An 8,083-nucleotide genomic window follows, 5' to 3' on the forward strand; every position below is an offset into this window, starting at 1 on the left:
CCGCTTTTTTCCCCCCTCCACAGCATTGCCCAACTCCACTTCACCCCACCTGACAAAACCGCACGCCACTCCTTTCTCCCCGCCGATCTCAACCTTCCCTAGCAATCTCCTTGCCAGCCTCTCCACCCTGTTCGTTATTAAGCTGCAAGCGAATTCGAAATCCTTGATCCCTAGCCTTAACAACCTATATTTGTTAAGGCTAGAGATGTATTAAAACAGCCCATAGCACTTCACTGGAGCATTATAAAACAAAATTTGACACCAAGCCACATAAGGAGATATTCGGGCAGATGACGAAAAGCTTCGTCTAAGAGGAAGGTTTTAAGGAGCGTTTTAAAGGAGTAAAGAGAGGTGGAGAGGTTTAGGGAGGGAATCCCTTCGGGAGGTCCGAGAAAGTCCGAGAGTTCGGGAGAGTCCGAGAGTCCGAGGAGCAGGAGGGCCGGAAGTAGGCGAGGAATTCACTTCTGACGAGTATCAGAGAGTCGGAGGAGCAGGCAGTTTAAAACAAGCGGGAGCCAGAGAGTCGGAGGAGTGGAGCAGTGAGGCCCATAAAAGGGGGCCCAGCAGTCGGAGGAGGCCAGCTGGTGTAGGAGCAGGGGCAGAAGGTAAACAAAGAAGTAAAAAGAAATCGAAGGGTGACATCATAGCCAAGAGAGTAAGTGATTGGCTGGTGAATTGGTGAGTATTTAATATTTTTCTTTGCTGATCAGTAAGAAACCTTTGGCGTTGTTATCAATTAGGTTAATTTAAGGGTTAAGCCATGGCAGGATAGCCCAGACCCATGTCTTGCTCCTCCTGTGCTATGTAGGAAATCAGCGACGCTTCCAGTGTCCCTGCCAACGACATGTGCAGGAAGTGTGCCCTTCTGCAGCTCCTTGACAGACCGCATTGCGGCACTGGAGCTGCGCATGGATTCATTCTGGAGCATCCGCGATGCTAAGGATGTTGTGAATAGCACGTTTAGTGAGTTGGTCACACCGCAGGTAAAGGTTACACAGACAGATAGGGAATGGGTAACCATCAGGCAGAGCGGGAGTAGGAAGGTAGTGCAGGGGTCCCCTGTGGTCATCTCCCTCCAAAACAGATACACCACCTTGGGGACTGTTGGGGGAGATGGTTCATCAGGGGAAAGCAGCAACACCCAAGTTCATGGCACCAGGGGTGGCTCTTGCCTCCTGCACAGGAGGGCGGGAAAAAGAGTGGGAGAGCTATAGTGGTAGGGGATTCTATTGTAAGGGGAAGAGATAGACGTTTCTGCCGCCGCAAACGAGACTCCCTGGTGCAAGGGTCAAGGATGTCTCGGAGCGGCTGCAGCGCATTCTGGAGGGGGAGGGTGAACAGCCAACTGTCATGGTACATATAGGTTAAAAACAGGATGAGGTACTACAAGCTGAATTTAGGAAGCTTGGAGTTAAATTAAAAAGTAGGACCTCAAAATGTAGTAATCTCAGGATTGCTACCAGTGACACGTGCTAGTCAGAGTAGGAATTGCAGGATAGTTCAGATGAATACGTGGCTTGAGGAATGGTACAAGGGGGAGGGATTCAAATTCGTGGGACACTGGAACCGGTTCAGGAGGAGGTGGGACCAGTACAAACCGGACGGTCTGCACCTGGGCAGGACCGGAACCGATGTCCTAGGTGGAGTGTTTGCTAGTGCTATTGGGGAGGGATAAATTAAAAAGGCAGGGGGATGGGAATCTATGCAGGGAGGCAGAGGGAAGTAAAAAGGGGGTAGAAGCAAAAGGAGGAAGCAGAAAAGCAAGAGTGGAGGACAGAGAAATCATGGGCAAAAATCAAAATGGGCCACATTACAACATAATTCTAAAAGAACAGAGTGTTAAAAAAAACAAGCCTGAAGGCTCCGAGTCTCAATGCGACGAGCATTCGTAATAAGGTGGATGAATTGACTGCGCAGATAGCTGTTAACGGATATGATATAATTGGGATTACGGAGACATGGCTCCAAGGTAACCAAGGCTGGGAACTCAACATCTAGGAAGGATAGACAGGAAGGAAAAGGAGGTGGGGTATCATTACTGGTTAAAGAGGAGATTAACACAATAGTAAAGAAAGACATTAGCTTGGATGATGTGGAATCTGTATGGGTAGAGCTGCAAAACACTAAAGGGAAAAAACGTAAGTGGGAGTTGTGTACAGACCACCAAACAGTAGTAGAGAGGTTTGGGATGGCATCAAACAGGAAATTAGGGATGCATGCAATAAGGGTACAGCAGTTATCATGGGTGACTTTAATCTGCATATTGATTGGGCTAACCAAACAGGTAACAATATTGTGGAGGAGGATTTCCTGGAGTGTGTAAAGGATGGTTTTCTAGACCAATATGTCGAGGAACCAACTAGGGAGCACGCCATCCTAGACTGGGTCTTGCGTAATGAGAGGATTAATTAACAATCTGTTCATGCGGGGCCCCTTGGGGAAGAGTGACCGACCATAATATGGTAGAATTCTTCATTAAGATGAAGAGTGACACAGTTAATTCAGAGACTAGGGTCCTGAACTTAAAGAAAGGAAACTGCGACGGTATGAGTCGTGAATTGGCTAGGATAGACTGGAGAATGATACTTATAGGGTTGACGGTGGACAGGCAATAGCAGACATTTAAATATTACATGGATGAACTACAACAATTGTACATCCCTATGTGGCGGAAGAATAAAAAAGGGAAGGCAGCTCAACCGTGGCCAACAAGGAAAATTAGGGAAAGTGTTAAATCCAAGGAAGAGGCATATAAATTGGCCAGAAAAAGCAGCAAATCTGAGGACTGGGAGAAATTTAGAATTCAGCAGAGGAGGACTAAGGGTTTAATTAGGAGGGGGAAAAGAAAGTATGAGAGTAAGCTTGCAGGGAACATAAAAACTGACTGCAAAAGCTTCTACAGATATGTGAAGAGAAAAAGATTAGTGAAGACTAATGGAGGTCCCTTGCAGTCAGAATCAGGGGAATTCATAATGGGGAACAAGGAAATGGCAGACCAATTGAACAAATACTTTGGTTCTGTCTTCACTATGGAAAACACAAATAACCTCCCGAAAATACTAGGGTACCGAGGGTCTTACGAGAAGGGGGAACGGAGGGAAATCCTTATTAGTCAGGAAATGGTGTTAGGGAAATTGAAGGGACTGAAGGCCGGTAAATCCCCAGGGTCTGATAGTCTGTATCCCAGAGTACTTAAGGAAGTGGCCCTAGAAATAGTGGATGCATTGGTGGTCATTTTCCAATATTCCATGGACTCTGGTTCAGTTCCTATGGATTGGAGGATAGCTAATGTAAACCCACTTTTTAAAAAAGGAGGGAGAGAGAAAACAGGGAATTATAGACCGGTTAGCCTGACATCGGTAGTGGGGAAAATGCTGGAATCAATTATTAAAGATATAACAGCAGCGCATTTGGAAAGCAGCGATAGGATCGGTCCAAGTCAGCATGGATTTATGAAAGGAAAACCATGCTTCACAAATCTCCTAGAATTTTTTTGAGGATGTAACTAGTAGAGTGGATAAGGGAAAACTAGTGAATGTGGTGTATTTAGACTCTCAAAAGGCTTTTGACAAGGTCCCACACAAGAGATTAGTGTGCAAAATTAAGGCACATAGTATTGGGGGTAATGTATTGACGTGGATAGAGAACTGGTTGGCAGACAGAAAGCAAAGAGTGGGAATAAATGGGTCCTTTTCAGAATGGCAGGCAGTGACAAGTGGGGTGTCGCAGGGTTCAGTGCTGGGACCCCAGCTATTTACAATATACATTAAATGATTTAGATGAAGGAATTGAGTGTAATATCTCCAAATTTGCAGATGACACTAAGCTGGGTGGCGGTGTGAGCTGCGAGGAGGATGGTAGGAGGCTGCTTGGGGACTTGGACAGACTAGGTGAATATACTGCATCTGCCATGCATTTGCCCAATGTGGATAAGTATGAGGTTATCCACTTTGGTGGCAAAAACAGGAAGGCAGATTATCTGAATGGTAACAGATTAGGAAAAGGGGAGGTGCAATGAGACCTGGGTGTCATGGTACATCAGTCACTGAAGGTAGGCATGCAGGTACAGCAGATAGTAAAGACAGCAAATGGCATGCTGGCCTTCATAGCAAGGGGATTTGAGTATAGGAGCAGAGAGGTCTTACTGCAGTTGTACAGGGCCTTGGTGAGACCACACCTTGAGTATTGTGTGCAGTTTTGGTCTCCTAATCTGAGGAAAGACATTCTTGCTATTGAGGGAGTGCAGCAAAGGTTCACCAGACTGATTCCCGGGATGGCAGGACTGACATATGAAGAAAGACTGGATCAACTAGGCTTTTATTCACTGGAATTTAGATGAATGAGAGGGGATCTCATAGAAACATATAAAATTCTGACGGGATTCGACAGGTTAGATGCAGGAAGAATTTTCCCGATGTTGGGGAAGTCCACAATCAGGAGTCACAGCCTAAGGATAAGGGGTAAGCCATTTAGGACCGAGATGAGGAGAAACTTCTTCACTCAGAGAATTGCGAATCTGTGGAATTCTCTACCACAGAAAGTTGTTGAGGCCAGTTCATTAGATATATTCAAAAGGGAGTTAGAAGTGGCCCTTACGGCTAAAGGGATCAAGGGGTATGGAGAGAATGCAGGAATGGGGTACTGAAATTGCATGATCAGCCATGATCATATTGAATGGTGGTGCAGGTTCGAAGGGCTGAATGGCCTACTCCTGCACCTACTTTCTATGTTTCTATGCTTCTTAGGGCCTTGACACGGCTACCAATGGTTGAGCCATTAAAATCAGGGATGCTTAAGAGGCCAGACGTAGGAGGTGCGCAGATATCTTGGGGGATTGTGAGGCTGGAGGGGATTACAGAGATGGAAAGGGGTGAGGCCATGGAGGGATTTGAAAATAAGGATGAGAATTTTAAAATCGTGACGTTGCTTAACCGGGAGTCAATATAAGTCAGAGAGCACAGGGGTGATGGGTGAACAGGACTTGGTGCGAGTTAGGACATGGGCAGCCGAGTTTTGGATGACTTCAAGTTTACGTTGGGTAGAAGGTGGGAGGCCAGCCAGAAGTGCATTGGAATAGTCAAGTCTAGAGATAACAAAGGCATGGATAACGGTTTCAGCAGTAGATGAGCTGAGGCAGGGGTGGAGATGGGTGACGTTACAGAGCTGGAAATAGGCTGTCTTAAGTTATGGTATGGACATGTGGTCGAAAGCTTATTTTGGGGTCAAATATAACACCAAGGTTGTGAACACTCTGGTTCATCCTCAAAAGACAGATGCTAGGAAGAGGGATGACTAGGAGTTGAAGACAAGAAAACTTCCCATTGTTTTACGCTGGTATAAATTGCATTCAACTTATTCAATACATTGTACAACATTTCCAGCTTGAATTAACTTTGTGGCTCTTCACACTCATGCCAAAAACAACACTGCAACAAGCTACACCACACAAACCATTGTAAACCCATCCTGTGAGATAGAATAATATCCAAACAATGCCTGCGAGATAAAGTAAACCGCACTGGGTGCCAACACATTGTTAACAACCTTTCATTCAAGAGAACAAAAGACAGTGTTTAACTCACGAGAACCAGACACGAGCAAGTATAATGGTAAAGCAACATAAACCTTTGGGAAGATCCAAACAATCTCAGACTCCTCCTTTACTCGGTATTTCTCCTTTTCTCATCATCTACTTCATGAACAAAACGTAAAATATTCTACTTGCTGTGATCTCCAGTTTGGGAGCTCAAACCAACAGACTGGCTCTGATTATGACATTGCCTTCTAGAGTTAAATTCAACAGAAAAAATTTATGGTGATCAATGTAAAATAATTCTTCTCTATGGCAACAATCTTGAGATAGATGAATCATATTTTGACTTGTATCGGTTTTGTGTCACAATAGTGTCACTGTCTCCAGAATCTCTCTCAGCCTACAGCAACTCCAAAATAAACTTACTGGAGTTACCAAGGCCAGATGTCAGGAAGATCTAGTTTAAATCAGGCTTCAGGGAATTTAGAAACGTTGCTTTGGGATTGCTGTAGGCTGTGAAATCTCAGGAGACAGTGCCGTTAACGTGACATAAAACCAATATAACAGCAGCTTCAAATGCAGCTAATAGCCATGCAGCGTGATAAACGCTCATGCAGGAAAAGATTAAAAGAAAATTAGCAGGAAGTGCCCCTAATAGCTCAACGAGTTCATTGAATGAACCTCAGGGCCATACAGATCTGTGCCGAGAGAACTGATCTCAGAGGGATGGCAATAGGAGACTCCCTATCTTGTCATTAGCAGCCCTTGGTTTACACCAACACTTGGTCAACAAATAACTTGCTCAATTCACTGTCAAGGCTCATGTTGGCATGGTACCAGAAAACAAGTATGGAAACATGGACCCCAGCAAGGAGTCAGAAGGGGAAAGGTAGAAAAAAATTGACAAAAGAAATGTAGCAACAGATCACTAAAGTAGCATTATTAGATTTAGCAACACAGCTGACAGACAGCTGGGACTGCAGAATGTGACTATTAAAAGGCCAATGGATTTCACTGCACATCCCAAAATCTCTCTGCAACTTGCAACTAATTGCATATAGCGCACCTACCTAATTTCTCCCTCCCAATAAGTTAGATTTCACAGCTTACTCCTTTTCACAGGGATCTGGCAATCTCCAGAATATGTTGCCAGCAAGTGCAGAGAGTGCTGATTCCCTGTGAGCATTCAAAAGGGAGCTGGATAGGTTCACATCTGGCAAACATCTGTAGATACAGAAGGTAGGTGGTGACAAGTGTCACGTTCACTGTGATCTCCTGCAGCTTGTCGCAGAGGAATTTCCCAGCATCTTTCCCCAAATGTTTTTCTACTTACTTTGTCCCTCATAAGAGATTGTGTGACTGCTGCAGGAAGAAGGGGGCAGGGAACAGGAGAATGGGAATGATGTCTGCAAAATACACCATGCCAGGGCGAGTGTGAAGGGCCAGCTGGTCTACTTCTGCCCTTTATCTATTCCTCGTATACATATGATGATTTATTTCTCCAATAATTCCTTACTTGTATTTATTTTGCTGCCCCTAGGGTTTTAGTGAAACGAAGGCTATCTGAAGAGTCTTAAATTCATTAACACAAGTTTACAATATGTTATAGATTGTAATATAAAGTTAATTTCCTCGATAAAGATGCATACAAATCACTGGGTGAGGTAGATAAACCTCTGTATCTGAATGAATGTAAATAATGCTTAATGTGACACCAAATACAGTGGCTGTACGATCAGCTGTGCTTAATCCCTTCGCAGAATTGCGTCAGATGTGCCCCTGGATTTGTGGAGCACAAATCGGCTTAGCAACTGCCTCGCCCAAAACATGAAACAGCCAGGATTTCTGCTCGGATTGTTACTTAATTAAAGTGTAACGCTTCCCCAGCGGATGAGTCGAGGGTGAATGATACAGGAACCGAGCTCACAGCCTCGCTTCATTGAGCTGGTGCTCTGTTTTTTCCTGGTTTTGTGGGGGTTTGAATCTGTTCCGCTACTCTGGGAGAATATAAACTCACAGAAGTGAGATGAACTCAGTAACACGGCTCATCACCAGACTCACCTTCAATCGGCGCTGCAAACCCACTGGCACACTGCAACAAACAGCGGCCACTCCAGCTCTCTGTCACAGGTCCGTGCTTGGAGGTTCTCTGTCCCGGGTCTGAGGGGGGCCGGGGACTCTGCGTCCTTGGTCTGTCCCGGGTCCCGGTGCTGGACAGGTTCTGAGGCCGGGCCCAGCCTGTTGCTGTCGCGACGGACGAATGAAAACCAATCGCTGCTTGCCTCCGAGTCGGTGGGTGGCGGTGCCGCTGTGCGCTGCTCCGGGTAACTCATCCGCCGCCCGCTTCACTGTTGTCATAGCGCCGCCGCGAGCCACGCTCTAGCACTGCGCAGGACCGGACATACTGGCGCACACCCGCAGAGACTGACGGGAATTGTAGTTTGTTGAGCATTTCTGCACAGAACACAGGACAAGGCCACAATGCAATCTATTTCATGCATGACACTTGCTTCCACTCTTGAAGTCAGTTCTTTGGTAGCTGAACAGTCC

At 45.7% G+C, this 8,083-nt stretch overlaps 1 protein-coding gene across 3 annotated transcripts in view; it reads right to left on the reverse strand.

The window, feature by feature from the left end:
- Window positions 1-7,681, reverse strand: part of bbs9 (Bardet-Biedl syndrome 9) — an 852,590-nt gene extending 844,909 nt beyond the window's left edge. For all 3 annotated transcript variants that reach the window (XM_070889198.1, XM_070889191.1, XM_070889207.1), the window contains exon 1: window positions 7,595-7,681. The gene's annotated coding sequence lies outside the window, so the exon portion shown is untranslated. The remainder of the gene's footprint in view (window positions 1-7,594) is intronic.
- Between the last annotated feature and the right edge of the window lie 402 nt (window positions 7,682-8,083).

The sequence above is a fragment of the Pristiophorus japonicus genome, chromosome 1 (assembly GCF_044704955.1).
Source record: "Pristiophorus japonicus isolate sPriJap1 chromosome 1, sPriJap1.hap1, whole genome shotgun sequence".
NCBI classification, from domain to species: Eukaryota; Metazoa; Chordata; class Chondrichthyes; family Pristiophoridae; genus Pristiophorus; species Pristiophorus japonicus.